The sequence below is a fragment of the Phyllostomus discolor genome, chromosome 3 (assembly GCF_004126475.2).
Source record: "Phyllostomus discolor isolate MPI-MPIP mPhyDis1 chromosome 3, mPhyDis1.pri.v3, whole genome shotgun sequence".
Taxonomy (NCBI): Eukaryota; Metazoa; Chordata; class Mammalia; order Chiroptera; family Phyllostomidae; genus Phyllostomus; species Phyllostomus discolor.
Window position 1 is genome coordinate 26619372 of NC_040905.2, and position 16883 is coordinate 26636254.

Sequence of the window (16883 nt, forward strand, 5' to 3'; positions counted from 1 at the left end):
ATTTTGTTCAAGTAGGGACTAATTTAGGTAAAAGTAGGAAACCACCTTGACAGTCATGCTGTCTGTGGAATACCAGAAGGAAAATCCGTTGACAGGAGGGATCAATGATGCTGTCAGTCAGACACGTGCCACTGGGTCAGGCAGTATGCAGCTAAGTAGGTACACACAAGAAAGTTGAATAGTTTGATTGGGCAATCTAGCTATAGAAAATGGTCAGCAGGCAGAAGATTGGGCTGAGGCCTATGCTATGTTGCTTGATTAGTTCTCTTCCGAGTACCAACCTGAGGAGTTTTCTGATTATTTTTTAGAAGCAGTGAAAAAGGAGAGCAAGGCTCATGCCCCTTGTATCCATACACCGGGTACTGCTTTGTTATGGCTGGGTCGTGTCACGGTTTCTTACTTTGGTATGATTTGGAAGCCCCACTAGACCACTAAATTTAGTGTGGTGACAAAATATAAAACACATGGCATAAATTTAGCAAGAAAACTTCGAGACCTGTCTGATGAAAACTATAACACTTTGTCAAAAGACACAAAATGATTCAGAGCAAATGAAATGGCATGCCGCAGTCCTGGGTAGGAAAGCTTGATGTCATAAAAATACTACTCTCTCCCAAGTTAATGTATAGCATTTAGGCAGTTGTAATGAGGAAGCTGTGGCCAATGGTTTGTTTCTTTGTCAAACAGAGCCAATTATTTTAAAGATCACAGGGAAACATAAATATATATGAGTCCAAGGAAAATTTTGATAGATCTTTACAAATCATGTTAATCACAGTAGTGTTCAATTACCGCAAGGTAGAAAATGATCTCTTTGTAGGGCATAACTAAGGATTCAGAACAGATTCAAATAATATAGAGGTTATATGTATTTAAAGTATTTCTGTTTAGTACAAAACAGTGTTTTAAATGTTATTAACATAATCAACTAACCATCTGGAAGAAAATCAAAGCCTTTATTCACAATATATACAGAAATAAACCACAAAGGTAAAGCACTGTAACTGTATAAATTAAACTATAAACATTAGAAAAAACACTGAAAAATATTTATATATATTACAATTGGGAAAAACTCAACTCTCTATCATGAAAACTCAGAAACCATACATGAATGGTTGATGCAAGTTGGCAATATAACAACCAAGAATAATAACAAGAAAAAATTCAACATAAAAAGTAGAAAAATAGTCCAAGAGAAAATATGTGTGCCACAAATATGACAAAGTACTGATATCATTAATATAGTAAGATTTTTCCAATGTTGATAAGAAAAAGAGAAATCAAATAATAGAAAACTAGGCCAAAAATATAAATCAGCAATTCACAGAGGAAAAATATTCAAATAACCAATGAATATTTCTTGCTCTAATATGCTAATCAGGGACATAAAATTAATTGTAAAAATGAATTGTAAAACTATTTGGAATAGAAAAAACCTAAAACAATATTGAATGATGAAGAATTGAATAATGATATATATCTTTTCTGTAAAGTCCTTCATATAAAAGATATATCTTTTCTATGTTGTTATCAATAAAAATGAATTGGAGCCATACATTTAAACTTTGAAGAAATTCCTGAGGATTTTAGAAAGTAAATGACATAGAATTGTATTGTCTTGTTTTTTTAAAATACAGTAAATATGTTTTATTTGTATATGTTTATGAGCTTCTACAAAAGTGTAGAAAGAGATCAATGAGCCTATTAGCATTGGTTACCATATGTGTTTTCAGTTAGATGGACGTGGGAGTGGACAGAGAACATGGAGAATTAGGAAAAGAAACAGACATGGGAAAAGAATTGAGAGACTGGAATAAATATTAGTTGGATAATAGGAAATATTCCTCTAGCTAAAGTAGTGATATCTGTGGTTGAGAGAGTGGTAAGCTGCTTAAAGCAAAAAATGTATTCCTGGATGTAAAATAGCCTCTTCAAACCCTTGATGAAAATTTGGTAAAAATGTATCGTGAAGGGTTGTTTTTTCTCTCTTTTTTAATAAGCTTATTTTTTATTTTTTAAAAGATTTTATTTATTTATTTTTAGAGAGGGAAGGGAGGGAGATAGAGAGAGAGAGAAACATCAATGTGCTGTTGCTGGGGGTCATGGCCTGCAACCCAGGCATGTACCCTGACTGGGAATTGAACCTGCGACACTGGTTCGCAGCCCGTGCTCAATCCACTGAGCTACACCAGCCAGAGCCTGTTTTTTTTTTTTCTAATAATTAACATAAGTCCATTGTTTATGCTTGAACAGCAAAGATGTGAGGTTCTTTGTGGCAGATGAGTACTGTGTGGGGAAATGATAATCTTCCCTGGGAAGCGCAGAGAGAGCAACCTGAAACACCCAGACCAGAGGCTTGGGCGTCAGGCCCTGTGTGTGGTGTCTGTCCTTTTCAAGGCAGAAATCGACAAGCAGCCAAGTCCATAGACTTTCTTGGTGCGACCTGATAGAAACAACCACTCTCTCCCTTTATGTATTTTTTTTGTCCTAAATTATTCTTCAGCTTTCCTTCTTTTCATCAGGTATAGACTATCATCTTTGGAGTTAAATATATGTTTAAAGAGATTAGCCAGATTAAAGACAAGTGACTTTACAGATTAATACATTCTATAATTCCATTTTTTACATTTTTACTGTATTTTTATTACCCTTTACCCCCATACCCTCTTCCATTTCAACTCCACCCACCCTCCTTCCCCCCACAATCACCACATTGTTGTCTGTGCCCCTGAGTTTTTTTCTCTTTTTTCATTATTATTCTTAATGTTATATGCAAAATATATTTATAAATCTGTTCACTTAAATAATATTATTTTCCCAGTCCTTTGTATGTACTAATGAGAAATAGCTTTTTTGGTAAAAATCCTATTTATTAAATTAGGGAATTTCAGCTAAAATTTTTTTTGGCATTACACTTTCGTACTACTGTAGCCCTGTCTCCTTGGAGGTCAGTTCTGCAGGATGAAGTCATCTTCTCTCATAGCAAACATATATTCTGAACTCTACTAGGTTACATACTTGATTTGCTCATTCATTAAACACACAGAGCATGTTATATTGGCAAAAAGCACAATAAAGGGTAATAAAAACTGTACAAGAAAACTCTCTGATAGAGTTCATTGGAATAAACTATTAATGAGGCTAAGAATACAGGTTTTCAGGCAAGTAGTTAACACTGCATAGAAACATATTCTAATTTATAGCCATACAATGAAACTTAAGTCATGCAAACCCTAAGTCACAAATACACCCCATATAGCATTGCATGGAATGACTAAGACATTTGTAAAGTGAGCCTTAGTCTCTTTGAATGCAGCAGCCATGGGTTGCTCAATGAAAAGCTGTTTATTGATTTCTTTGTTTGTTATAATTTCCCATTTTGATTGCTTTTTAACTGGTGAATTTTACACTTTTATATCAACATTGATTGAACCTTGAATTCTGCTACACTTGGTGGGAAATTCGCCATATTTCTAATCATCTCATTTCTAGCAGTTCTTACGTCTCTCCTCCTCTGGAACTTTATTTTATTTTATTTTTTTCATACATCACTTTATTGTTGTTCAATTACAGCTGTCTGCATTTTCTCCTCATCATTCTCCCCCCCATCCAAACGCACCTCCCTCCCTTGCTTCCACCCTCCCCCTTGCTTTTGTCCATGTGTCCTTTACAGTAGTTCATGAGAACCCTTCTCCCCACAATCCCCTCTCCCCTCCCCTCTGGCTGTTGTTAGATTGTTCTTAATTTCAATGTCTCTGGTTATATTTTTATTGCTTTTTCCTTTTATTGATTATGTTCCAGTTAAAGGTGAGATCACATGGTATTTGTCCCTCACCTCCTGGCTTATTTCACTAAGCATAACGCTCTCCAGTTCCATCCATGCCCGCTGGAGCTTTAAGAGAGAGATACCAGTCCCCATTTCCTCTCCTGTGAGTGAGTGTCCTTCACCGGAAGAGGAGGTGGTGAAGGAGTTTGGGCATGCAATATCCCAGTCATATTATTTGGATAAATAACGGAGAAAGGTGATTGATAACATTTATTACAGACATGGTTGAGGGACTTATTTTAAGGACAGGAGATATTCCTCTGACGATGGCAGTGACCAAGAAGAGAAGACATCACTGATGCTTGGGGAAGGGGGATAATTTCAGGGGAAAGGTCACTGAGTAGGCTAGAGTGAATAGTATCCAGTACACCAGTGAAGGGAATGACTTCTTGGAGCAAATGTGACTCCTTTGTGAGGATAGGAGAGAGACAAACTACATGGTCGCAGATACACTGATGGCTTGGACTAGAAAGGTGTGATACTTCTCCTGTCATAAGTTAGGCACAGCAGCCTGTTTGGAGTGTGTGAGCTGAGCCAAGGTGAAAAGGGGGAGGCAATGAAGATAAAGGATGGAAGAGAGTGATTATAATGATGGATCTTGGAATAGACACTTATTGAAAGGGGATAGAGACAGAAAAATTGATAGGGATCATGGGTTCCCTACAGAACCCATACAGATAGTGATAGCTTGAGAACCTTGGGCTTGAAATCACGAATTTAAAAATAATTATAGTGAATGTCTAAATGGTAATGGAAAACACACAGTAAAGATGAAATCAATCAATCAGTCAATCGTTACAGTTAATGTCAAGACCTGGGCCATGACTGTGGGAAGTGAGATCAGAACAAGAAATGAGAGAGAAAGCTCCCTGTGGGCTCTGTGAAAGTCAGCGTAGCGTGCGAATGACGGCAGAGCCGTGGGGCCGCGAGATCGTGAGCAGCAGCTCCAACCACTTGTCAGTGCAGAGACCCGGATGGCCCCATGAGTGTGAGAATATCAATACAAACACGTTTGCTCATGATTTGCCTGCGAGTAGTCTTTGGATCTTCATTTGTGTGTTTACACTCTTTAAAAATTGTTATAATGTTGGGCTATACGATTAGATAAGAATTCATGCTCTGTAACATTAGTCTTTATAGTTTATCTTAAATATATACTACTTTACTCTTAAGAAAATCATGACTTTCCTAAAAATATACTTGTTTCAAAATAATACTTCATTTTCTTCAGTTGATCAGTGTTTCATTTGATCACCAATGCTTCTGAACTTTGCATCTAATGGGTCTTCTTACAGAAGCCAGAAAAATTACTGGGGCATTTTTAAAACCTTTAGAGCTCAAGTAGTTCATTGATCTTTTAAGTTATTATGACTCAGGTAAATGGTTGTTTATAATAAGTCTACCAGCCAAGTATATTTAGTATTGAATAGATTAAATAACACATTTCTAAGTCAGTAGCAGTATATGCAAATGTGCGTATTCATTGCATTTATTCCATTGTGTTTATCAAGTGTCTACTGCCTAGAACTGTGCTTCCTCTGGGTGATATTTGGATTTACAGTTTACCTTAAAGTAATTAGCAGTGGAGTTAAAAATAAACATAACAAACATTTAAAAAGAGCCATAAACTATTTAAAAACTTAACATAAAAATTTAAGAAAACTCTTTAGTCCTTAAATGATCAAACTCAAAATAATTTATACTGAGAAAAACATTTGTTAAAATTGAAAGTATTTATAATGATGGACATACTATTTCTACAGTAATTTCTCTTGTTCTTTAAATTCCACAAAAACTGTAAATCATATTTTTGGTTTTAGGGGAACTTTTAGTACCATTGTATAGGATATTGATGATATTTAGGTAGTAACACAGAAGTTCTTTTGCTTTTAATCATTTTTAGTATTATGCTTACTGTAGGAAAGCAAGAATAAAGGCATTTCTGAGCTTTCATTATTAGAAAAAATGTTGTATGGAGTACTTTACATATGGGGTGTCATAAGAAGGCACTAGACATTTAAAAAGATGAATCTTTTTAATGAAAAATCTAATGAAATCTTGAGGGAGGGAGGTTTGGCTGGGGTGTGGGGGAAGTGTTCGGGGGAAAAAGCAGGCAACTGTAATTGAACAACAATAAAATAATTAAAAAAATAAAACATTTATAAGCCAAAAAAAAAGTCTAATGAAATCTTGATTTTTTACATTGATTCATGTGAGGCTAGCATGGCTTTATTTTTATTTAGCTTCTACATTTATATTTTTTAACATAATTAGCTCTGTATAACAAGACTAGTATTGAAAAGAAACACGTTATAAAATGCTTCCTTAATTAGTATTCTTCCAGTGCCACATATCACTGCAAAATCTTTCAGCATTATTCATGTCACCATAATGTGCAGCAATAGTTTCGGATAACAAAATGTGGAAAATGACATATAACTGTTAATCAATTTCCAGACTATGTTTTGGAAAGCATATTATGAAAGTAATGACACAATTATTATCCATGAAAAAAGGAAATTAAAACACCTTTGAGAAAGGTCAAGAAATAGAGGGGGATTATCTGCAAAGGCTCGTGAACTTTATATTCATTTAGTCAGAGAAGAAAAGAATTATACATATCATAATGCCACAAGCTGAACTTTCTTCATATATAAAAATTGTAATGAGAATTACTTCATTGATAGTTTTTGAATGTATTGTTTCAAGTCAGATATACATGGGAAATATTTTATGAAAAATATAATTTCACCCTGACTTTTATTACTAGAACAGAGACTATGTTAGGAACATTGTCAGTTTCAAGATGGCTTGAGATACGAAGGCACAGTGTGGAATAGAACTAGAAGCTGTAGAACTGGGTCCTGATCCATGGTATAGTTCATAACAGGGGAAAAACAGAGACCAGAGTCATTGAGACCAGAGTCATTGAAGGTCAGAAAGCCTTGTGAATATTATATGCACAGGATGGTGGGCAGCTGTAGATAGACTGATCATATTTGCTCTTTAGACTTCCAGAAGGGCAAAGAAAGAAAACAGGTGTTTTTTGTTTTGCTTTTTTGATTGGGTTTATCAGGGTGACACTGGTTAACAAAATCATGTAGGGTTCAAGTGTACAACTCAATGAAAGATCATCTGCATGTTCCATCATGCACCCATCACCCAAAGTAAAGTCTCGTTCCCTTCCCACTTATGGCCCCTTTGCCCTCTTCTGTGTCTCCCTACCTCCTTCCTCTGGCTGTCACCACACTGTTTTCTATGTCTATGTGGAAAATAGGTGGTTTATGTCAAGTTCTGGAGTTCCAAGTGGGAAGGAAAGGCTGATGGGACCTGCTGGGTTTGAAGTGGGTCTGCTTCTTTGAGGATCTTTTGCATAACAAAAAAAATGATGGTTGAAACTAGAGATCAAGGAAAAACAAGGGTCATAAACTACTTGTGTAAGATTTTGGGAATTAATTTAGAGGTGTAAGTCTGGAAGGGTAATAGATCATCTTCCTTCTCCCTGCCCCCTGGTGCTTCCTTATGTGTCTTCTGTTCTTGCTGGTAAGTTGTTTTCACTTTTCTCCTGAAACTTAACTTTTCCTTTAAAATATTAGTTTGTAACTCTTCTTAAGACATATGCGTACTTATCTTTTAAATCAGCTCAAGCTGTCTTCTAAATGAATTCATTCATTTGTGATCTGTTCTTTCCCCTTTGAAGGATTTTCTTGCTGAGTTTTTAGGGGGGTAGAGGCTGTGATGGGAAAAATAAAAATGGCCTAAGCTTTGATATGTTAACTTAGAAGATAAGCTTTTAATATGAGCAGTTTGTAATATGATATTATACTGCATTTCTAATGGCTCTTTTGTGTTTATCATTAGAATTCATTGTTAAATATTTATATGTGAAATCACATTAAATATTTTAAATGTGATATTTTAATAATTTTTGTGAATTTTCCATTATAAAATAATTCATGCACATTGTAGAAAAGTTAAAAAACTCAGGAATAAAGGTGACAATTTTATTTAGAATAATACTGCTACTCGAGTTTGTTGCTAAGATTCAGGAAGATTTCCTTCTAAGATTTTTATATGACTGTGTAATTTATACAATGATTTATTTTCCTTTATAAATATTTATGCTTGATATATTTAGCATTATAACAAGAGTACTTTTTATATTATTAAATATTTTTAAACATTTTTCTAACGGCTATGAACTATGAATCACTGTGAATTAATTAATATTATAATATTATTTAACTTTTCCATCTTTGTTGATCTCTTAGGTTAATTCAATTTTCTCAAAATAAAAAAAAATGACAGGTCATACTTCCTGGTACATAAATCATTGAGTCTACTTTGACAGAAGCTGCCTGGGGCCAAGTTTTGAGAAAGGGTTTAAAGACCCTTAGGTACTCACTGGGAGGATAGTACTCTTTAATTATCGATAAGAGCCACGGGCAGTACTTATAAAGCAGGAGCCCCTGGGGTTTGCATAGAGTAGGAATTTAACAGACAGAATATTCTAGAGGGAGTAAATGGGGAAACTATGTTCAATATTCAGATAAACTACACCAAATATGGTAGGAATTATAGAATAAGATACAATGTTAAATAGTATCTCAAAGTAATAAAAACATTGTTTACAAGGACACATTCAATTTCTTTACAATTTATATATTTTACAAAATTGATATGTATTTCTATAAAATCTGTAAGTAAAAATTTCATCATATATATGATTAATTACTTTTCACTACTTTGTGTAATATTTTCTATTTATGATTAAAGAAACTGATGATTTAAAAATACTCAATTTACTTACCCAAAGCCCTATAGGAAACTGCCGTATAATTGAAATAAAAAGTTAGATGATTTTACTCTGAATCCAGTGCTCCTTTCATTATACTACATTGTCTCATAATTTAAGTATAAAATGGGTTTCTGATTTATTTACTATACTATCTTCTTCTAAAGAGAAAAGTTTCCCTGTGACCAAGGGTTTGTTGATTTCCAGTTCAACAGTGCCCTTGCCCATCTGGCTCTCAGTAAACTAAGAAAAGGGGTATTTGTAACTTTACATTCATTTAATCTGCCATATTATTCCTGGAGTCTGAAGGAATTGTTAATGGGAGTCCAAACAAAAAGAGTCCAGGGAACTTACATACCCCATTGTCCACGTTTGCAGAGAAGGTGTGTGAGGAAGACAATGCTGGGGGGTAAATACGACATTGCTCTCCTCCAGCGTTCCTGTTTCTGAGAGCCAGTGGCTTGGGTGGAAGTGTTCTCTAGCTTGCATCGGCAACCCAGCTCCACATGCCCGAGGTAGCCCATCGATCATGTTCAAGTTGCTGTCACTCAGCTGCAGTTATTAACGGAATGTGCACATTCATGCTGTGGGCCCCGAAGGAGGCAGCTCTGCGTCCTGCTTACACAGAACAGTGACGATCAGCACCCTCCTTTTTGGCCGATGACAAGTTCTGACTTACACATTCTACTCATGGCCTCCAGAAGCAGCTGGGGCCCTTGCCTAATTACTGGAGAACACACTCAGTATGAGTAAGACCAAAAACAAACAAATATCACTTTTGACAGACATCCTTCAGCATTTAAAGTAGCCAGTACTAAATAGCTCTATTCACCAAGTTCATGTATTTAGTTATCTGGGGATGCCTTCTTCAACTTACACAACCTGGAAGGTCTGCTGGAGGGAGAAGTTATGTACACGATTAAAACTTAGAATTACATGAAAGTCCAAACACCAAGATGATTCCCTAGTTGTTTTAGGCAAGTCCAGGCAAGTCCATGGACATTTTGAGGCTGGCATCTCTTCTGCTCTGAGAAGTAAAACTCTGAGATGTCAGCCCAGGGCGTTCAAATCCGAGTTGCTTTGTAGTGTTTGAAGTACGGCTGTGGCCCTGTTGGTGTGTGCCCACACCTGCCGCCTGAACCAAGCAGGAGCCCCCCATGCAGACAAAATGTCAGCTCTGCACCCAGCCCACCTAGCAGCGAACACACACACTTTTAGTAAATAATGCCATGCACTCCACTACCTGTCAGAGGCCTGCATTCCCCTTGTCATAAACCAGACAAGGCTTATTACTAAATTATTACTAACATTAACAATCCAGAGTATACATTCTCTCTGTTTTGGGAATTCTGTTTTTTATTCAGAATAGCATTTCAGCCCTCCACTGGAACACCTTCCAACAACTCAGCGTTAATAATGATGTAGCAGTGTGGTCACTCCACCTTTCTGAAGCCTCAAGATAAGAAATGAGCACGCTGGGAGCTTTGGCGGGTTGTGTGGAAACCTTATACTGAAAACCTGCCCTCCACTATTGTGCCTGCATTGAGTAGAAATGAAATGGTTTAGTCCTAGGTATATATACTGCTATTACTACTAATAATAATTAACAATGGTAATATGTTTTTCTGTAAAACACCTAACTTGATTGGATTATTTCTGGACTAGGGTTGTGGCCAGGTCTCCCCTCCTAACATTTGGTCGCCAGTCCCTGGCGCAATGGCAGACACAAGCGACATGTTCAATATGTTTGTGTCGAGGGTGTGAGTTCATGAATTAATTTGTTGTGCTCTCCTATTCTGTTTTATCTCCACAGAATGCTTTGTGTGATTGTGATGAAAACCCTTAGTAGCTGTGTAACAAGGGTCTCATCTCCATTCTCATATTGATCCTATTCTTTTACTCTTAGTTTAATGTTCATATTGGATCTCTGCCTAACCCTGTGAGCTACCTTTGCATGGTTTCAGAATTAGCCCATTTACATTGATAAATCCCAGGTCTCCGAAATGAAATTTCCTCTATAAACAACCTGAATCGAAACTCATTTAATTGGTTGCAGTGAGGTGTTTTCAGCTTAAAGTGAGGTACATTAGCTTAAGCCTATCCTTCATTAATAAATGATATGGGTGAGTGTATTTTCCCCCTCAAACTAGACTTGTATGCCTTATTTTAGTAAAAGGGAAAAAATAAACAGTGACTATGTTTGCACATGAATCATCAACTTCACATAACAACACACAAATACCCAATCCTTTTTGTTTATATGCAGCTATGCCAAGCAATTGTTGAATATCCGTTTCAATAATTTTAACTACCCTTTGAAAATATACTTTTCCCCAGAATGTGGAGCAATTCAATTATTTGCTTACCTTGTATTTCCTTTGTATTTGGGAGATTTTGTGCAATTTTTACTTTTTCTTTGTGAGTGCCTAGCACCATCTGAACTCCCAGCTGACACCAGCACCGACTTGCCAGCATGTCCAATGAGCCACCTTCAGTCGAGCCCCAGGTCAGGTGGCCCCCGCTGATGTCATATGGAGGAAAGGCAGTCTGTCCTCACTGTTATTTGTACATTGATGGCCCAAATAAACAATGATTATGGTTCTAAGCCAGTACGTTTTGAGGTAATTTGCTATGTAGAAGTTGGTAACTGACTTACTCATTTTTCCATGTTTATGTAAGTCAGTTGTATTAGAGCATCCCTGTAGTTTTCTCTACTTCTGAATCTTATGATTCTATACATCCTGAGGCAATTTTTTAAAAACCAGCTTATTGAAATACAACTCACATACCATACAGTTCACCCAATTCAACGGTTCCCAGTATATTCACAAAGTTGTGCGACCATCCCCATGATCTAATTTCGAAAACCTTGTCCCCTCCACAAGAAACTCTGTGCCCATTCACAGTCCCTCCCCATGTTCCCTGACCCCACAGCCCTAGGAAACAGCTCGTAGACTTTCTGTCTGTACAGATTTTCCTAGGGTGGCCATTTCATAGAAATGGAACTGTAAATATATGGTCTCTGGTGGATGGCTTCTTTCACTTATCATAATGTTTCGGGGTTCATCCATGGGGTAGTATGCATCATTAGTTCATTCCGTTTTACTTCCAAATAATATCCCACTGTATTGCTATATCTCATTTCACTTATCCGTTCTTCTGTTGATGGCCTTTTGGGTTGTTTCGGCTTTGGGCTAGTGGGAATGTTGTTACGGATAGTGGTGTGCGAGTTTTTGTTTGGACATATGTTTTTATTTCCCTTGGGTAAATAACTAGGAATAGAAATTCTGGGCCATGTGGTCATTCTGGGCTTCGCATTTTGAGGAACTGCCAAACTCTTTTACAAAGATGCTGCACCACTGAGGGTTCCAGTTTCTTCACATCTTTGCCAATAGTCGTTATTTTCTGTCTTTTTCATTATAGCCATCATAGTGGGCTGATGTAATTTTTTGAAATGGACTGCTAAAGCAGAGCCAAAGGAAATGTACCAAAAACTTCTATGGGAAATTGATGACATTTAACAGTATTAAACATTAGGTTAAAAAAAAATATCAGTATATTTACATTGTAGATAAAATACGCTCTCCAATGTGAGTTATAAGCCCCAAAATTCCTGGTTCAGCCTACCCATGCCTATAAAGAGTCTAGAAACCAAATTACACAGTGTAAATGTCAGATGGAATAACCAATGATGTTTGGCTTGCAGATTATGATAGTAAGTTGAGATGAGTGGGTGGGATGGCAAGGAGAACTCTAGGAGCTGTCTTCAATTTATTTTTTATGGAAAAGAAGGAGTCAAGTTTATTGGTCAGCTATTGTACAACTAAGTAGGGAATTTGATAGGGTAAAGGATCAGACTTTGAGAGAGGTTTCAGATGTGTCTCAGACATGATTCTTGGTTGCATGCTTAGGCAACATTAAGCAGAAATGGAATAACTCTCCCTGGCCAGGCAGCTATTTGGTTGGAGCATTGTCCTGTACACCAAAAGACTATGGGTTCTGTCTTGGGTGAGGGCACATACCTAGGCTGTGGGTTCGAACCCCAGTTAGAGCATGTATAGGAGACAACCCATCAATGTCTCTCATTTCTCTCTCCCTTCTTCTCTATAAAAGTCAATAAACCTGTCCTCAGGAGAGAATTTTTTCAAAAAGAAGAAATAGAATAACTCAAAGACTTAGATAACTCATAAAATGTTTGGAAGGTCCAAATAGGCTTGGGGTTCATATTGCTAAGGACAATGGCTGGTTTAATTAGTTCACTTTGGGAATGGGTTCAAGAAGTCAAAATTTTCAAAAATGGAAGAAATGTTCTCAAAGAGTCTGGAAAATTACAAATTTAGGAAAGCACCAAAAAAGGATAGGTGGTTACTGCTGTGTCTTCAGAAAATTGACTAACAAGCATCAGTGGCAGACCTATGACCAGTGGGTGGTGGCACAAGAAATGCACAGTGGCTACCTGTAACTGATGTAATAAGATATACTTGTTTATTAGTAAAGCTGATGTGACAGGTACTTTTTAAAATAACTTCATATTGTTGTTCTATTAAAGTTATCCCAATTTTACCCCCTTTTCCCTCCAAGTAGCATTGGAAACTATATTGAAATTAAGAACAATCTGACAGTAACCAGAGGGGAGGTTGGAGGGGATAATGGGGGGAAGGGTTTTCAGGAACAACTATAAAGGACACATGGACAAAACCAAGGGAGGGTAAAAGCAAGGGGGAGAGGTGGGTTTGGCTGGGGTGGGGGGGAATGGTGGTGGGAAAATGCAGACAACTGTAATTGAACAACAATAAAATAATTTAAAAAAATTTTTTGCAATCTTATAATAAAAAAGAAAAGAAAAGGAAACTATTGCCTCCAAATGAATCCATTTAAAGACTTGAGCTAAGACATTTGATGAATCTTTGATAATTATGGGGGAAGTCAGTTAGCATTACTGGGCTGAAAACTTTCCTTCCAGTTTCAAGGACAAGTTGAATTTTCAAAGCTTTTTTCATGCCACAGACTAAACCTGCAGTGGCTCTTGAAGGAAAAGTGTGTCATCATGTTTTAAGGATTTATGCCTAAGTAGATGTGGGGTTTGGGCCAATATTCAGCATAGTGGAATAAATGATACACTTTGGATCAGTAGATTTTATTCAAATTACTCCATCATTTTCTTACTGAATACCCTTGTTTAAGGTAACATCTCCCATAAATTGAGTTTGATTAATAAAATAAAGGCAATCAGACCTCAGAGTTACAATGGAATGTGTGCTAATTAAAACACAGATTGTACAAACACAGTAGTTAATTAGTTTATTACAGTTCTGTGGAAATGTATGTTCCTTAATTAGTTTACAGTAGCTTGATGAATTGCTCTTCACCAGTCTTTCTGAGAAAATTAAACATATATGCAACCTTAAACTCAGGATGAATTCATGAAACCCAAAGGTAAATCTGTACCTTTGTTATTGTTGTTGTTGTTAATTAGGAAATTGGGAGAGAGGAAGAAGATATTTGGCTGAGATAAAACAATAATAGCTTAGCTTTTAGAATTTTATCTATTGTGAGATTCTTACTTGAGATGTTGAAGAGAGAATGTGGGAAATAATGTTCTGAAGCTCCTTGATTACATTTAACTATGTTAAATTTCAATTTTCTAGGTGAATATATAAACCATTTTTTCTCATTTTTCTTACACACTTCATGAATAAAGAAAGAAACACTTGTCTCAAAAATCAGGGCATTTGTGTTATTTAAAAATCCTCTGAATTCACAATGTATAGGCAAGTCCCAGAACATGCCAATGTCTGAAATCAGAAGTCTGAAGTCTGGGGGGGAACCAAAGAAAGCAAGCTATGGTTTTGTCTTGTTCTGCACATGGCACATGGGTTGTGTTTGAGAGAAGGAGGACATAGTTTCTACAGAAGAATGAGCTCAGAGACAGCTCTCTAGAAGAACATGAAGGTTTAGGGTTTTCAGAAATTTTAGGCTAATTGGGATTCTCACCAAATATGAGACAGGTGACTCAAGAAGTCCTAATTAAATTTTAAGGACATTGTCATCCTTTGAATTATGTATGGATGGATAGTGCTCCCGTGTCCCTCTGATATGTCATCCTTCTTTTGTATGTTATAAGGAGGGCCTTTCATAGTGCCTAGAATATGGAAGCTGCTCTTTGCATAGTGGTTACAATTAAGGAAAGGATATTAGTTTGTTGATTAACAATATGAGTGACAATAATAATATATTTCATTCTTTACCATCAAGTTGAATTGTATAAAATTCATTCCAGGAATTCTGATGTATTACTGTTCTATGTAAGTGAAACAAAACCATGCATATTATCCAAACTATTGAAATGCTTAAAGTGTTAATAATGCATACAGTAAAACTCATCTTATACCTTTTCCAAAAATTTCTATTTGATAACCAAATTCCTAGTATCAAGACTTTAGTAGTTTTCAAAATCCTAACTGATGGTTATTCAATTGTAGATTGAATCGACAAATGAATTTTTAAATAAATAATTTAGGAATTGTATATAGGAGAAATATAAGTAAATGAAATTTTATATATTTAGAGTCAAGAGCTGTGAGAGAGAGGAATATTTGAATAGCAATAATACCTTACATTTAATTTTAAAATAATTTAACCCATTAAATATCCCTCTTTACAGTAATGCTCTGTCCCTGGGTATTTGCTTGAATTTTCCCTTTTAGATACAATGTAGACAAAGGGATGAATGACAAATGGGGTAAGCTTCCCTTATTCATTATTTCATTATTTAATCCACTTAATTAGCTGTGTGCATAACTAAATTGCTACTCTCTCTTTTTTTTGGTTAGAATTCACATTTTGTTAAGCCTTATGATGTTGGAATGTTGTGTCACTTCAGGCCTCGTACAAAGGAGTCCAGAAGTGTACCACAAGAGATGGGACCCCTTAGGGGTGGCTGCCAGGCTCACCTGAGCCCCTGCACTCTGTACGGTCACCGACACCCAGTGTTTGTGCTGGTCAGAGAGGCTGGATAGCCCCCAGAGTGGTGGACACATCAGCACATTTCTCCGAGTCTTTTAGTCTCAGCTGTGTTTACTGAATGAAGTCTGATAGTCTCACGTATGAAGGTTGGATAATTGGAGACCTTGCTTTTTGCCAGGTGAATCATCTAGAGTGGTTGGTGGTTCAACTTTTTGAGAGATTTGGTGAGATATTCTAGTATCCTCCCAATAAATGTTTTTGTTGTTTGCTTTTTTGTCATTGTTGATCTTTGCTAAACTAGTTTAACTTAAGTATCTGTCACTTACAACCAAATGTGTCCCAGCTGCATTTGGGACCTGAAGGGTAAGCTTTTTAAAAGTAGACCCATGACTTTTGTATCTTAAGACACGTACAAGATGCTTTGAAAAAGCTTTTAATGAGTTGAAGCATTCTCGGATATCAACTCCTGGCAAAACCAGTAAGAACTGAATTTCTAAAGAGCAGACAGAGAAATCTGCAATCCATGTGTTGTGATTTGGACAACATTCTGTAGTTAGTTATAGGATCTTTTCCTTAGGTGAAAAGACTTGATTGTCTAACTAGGGGTTCTGGAATTAACTATTAAGTCAAATATTTGTGAATACTTATTAAAAAGTCATCACAAGGAGGCAGTCAGAATTCATTAAGAGGGAACTATCCCACCCTGACCCAACACACATTTTTTTTTCAGCTTACCTTCAGATAAGAGCCGTATGATTGCAATAACATTTTTGGTGGTCGTGGTGATAATATTCTTGTGTAAAATAAATAAATACAGGGTTTATGCCTATTAGTATAGTTCGCATCTTCAGTAGCCATGGGAAAATAAAGTCTTGCCCAGAGAATACTGAAAATTAAATTGAGGTGTGATTTTTTTGTTTTGTTAATCAGCCTGCCTGGACAGAGGCAGTGGAGGGAAATTCAGTCAAGACAGAGATCCTGTTCCCCCAAAACCTATTTTCTTTTTACATAGCTACTTCTGTTGCCTTTAACAACAATAATCCTAATAATACCATATAAGAATTATATATTACAATACAAGTAAGTTTTCACTATCTTCCTGAATTCTTACAACCTACATATAAGCAAAGTTGTATTATCCCCATGTTAAAGTGAAGATGAGACCAAGAGAGATTTTACAACTTGCTTAGGGTGTATCACATTTCAGAGTGGGATACAAACCTAAACTTTCTTGCCTTTAAAGTGAGTTTGTTTCCACACTACAATACAAATGTATGCAAATGTACTCAATCG

At 36.3% G+C, this 16883-nt stretch overlaps 1 protein-coding gene across 4 annotated transcripts in view; it reads left to right on the forward strand.

Annotated features, from left to right (window-relative positions):
* Positions 1 to 16883, forward strand: part of CTNND2 (catenin delta 2) — an 828740-nt gene that overhangs the window by 137479 nt on the left and 674378 nt on the right. The window lies entirely within an intron of this gene.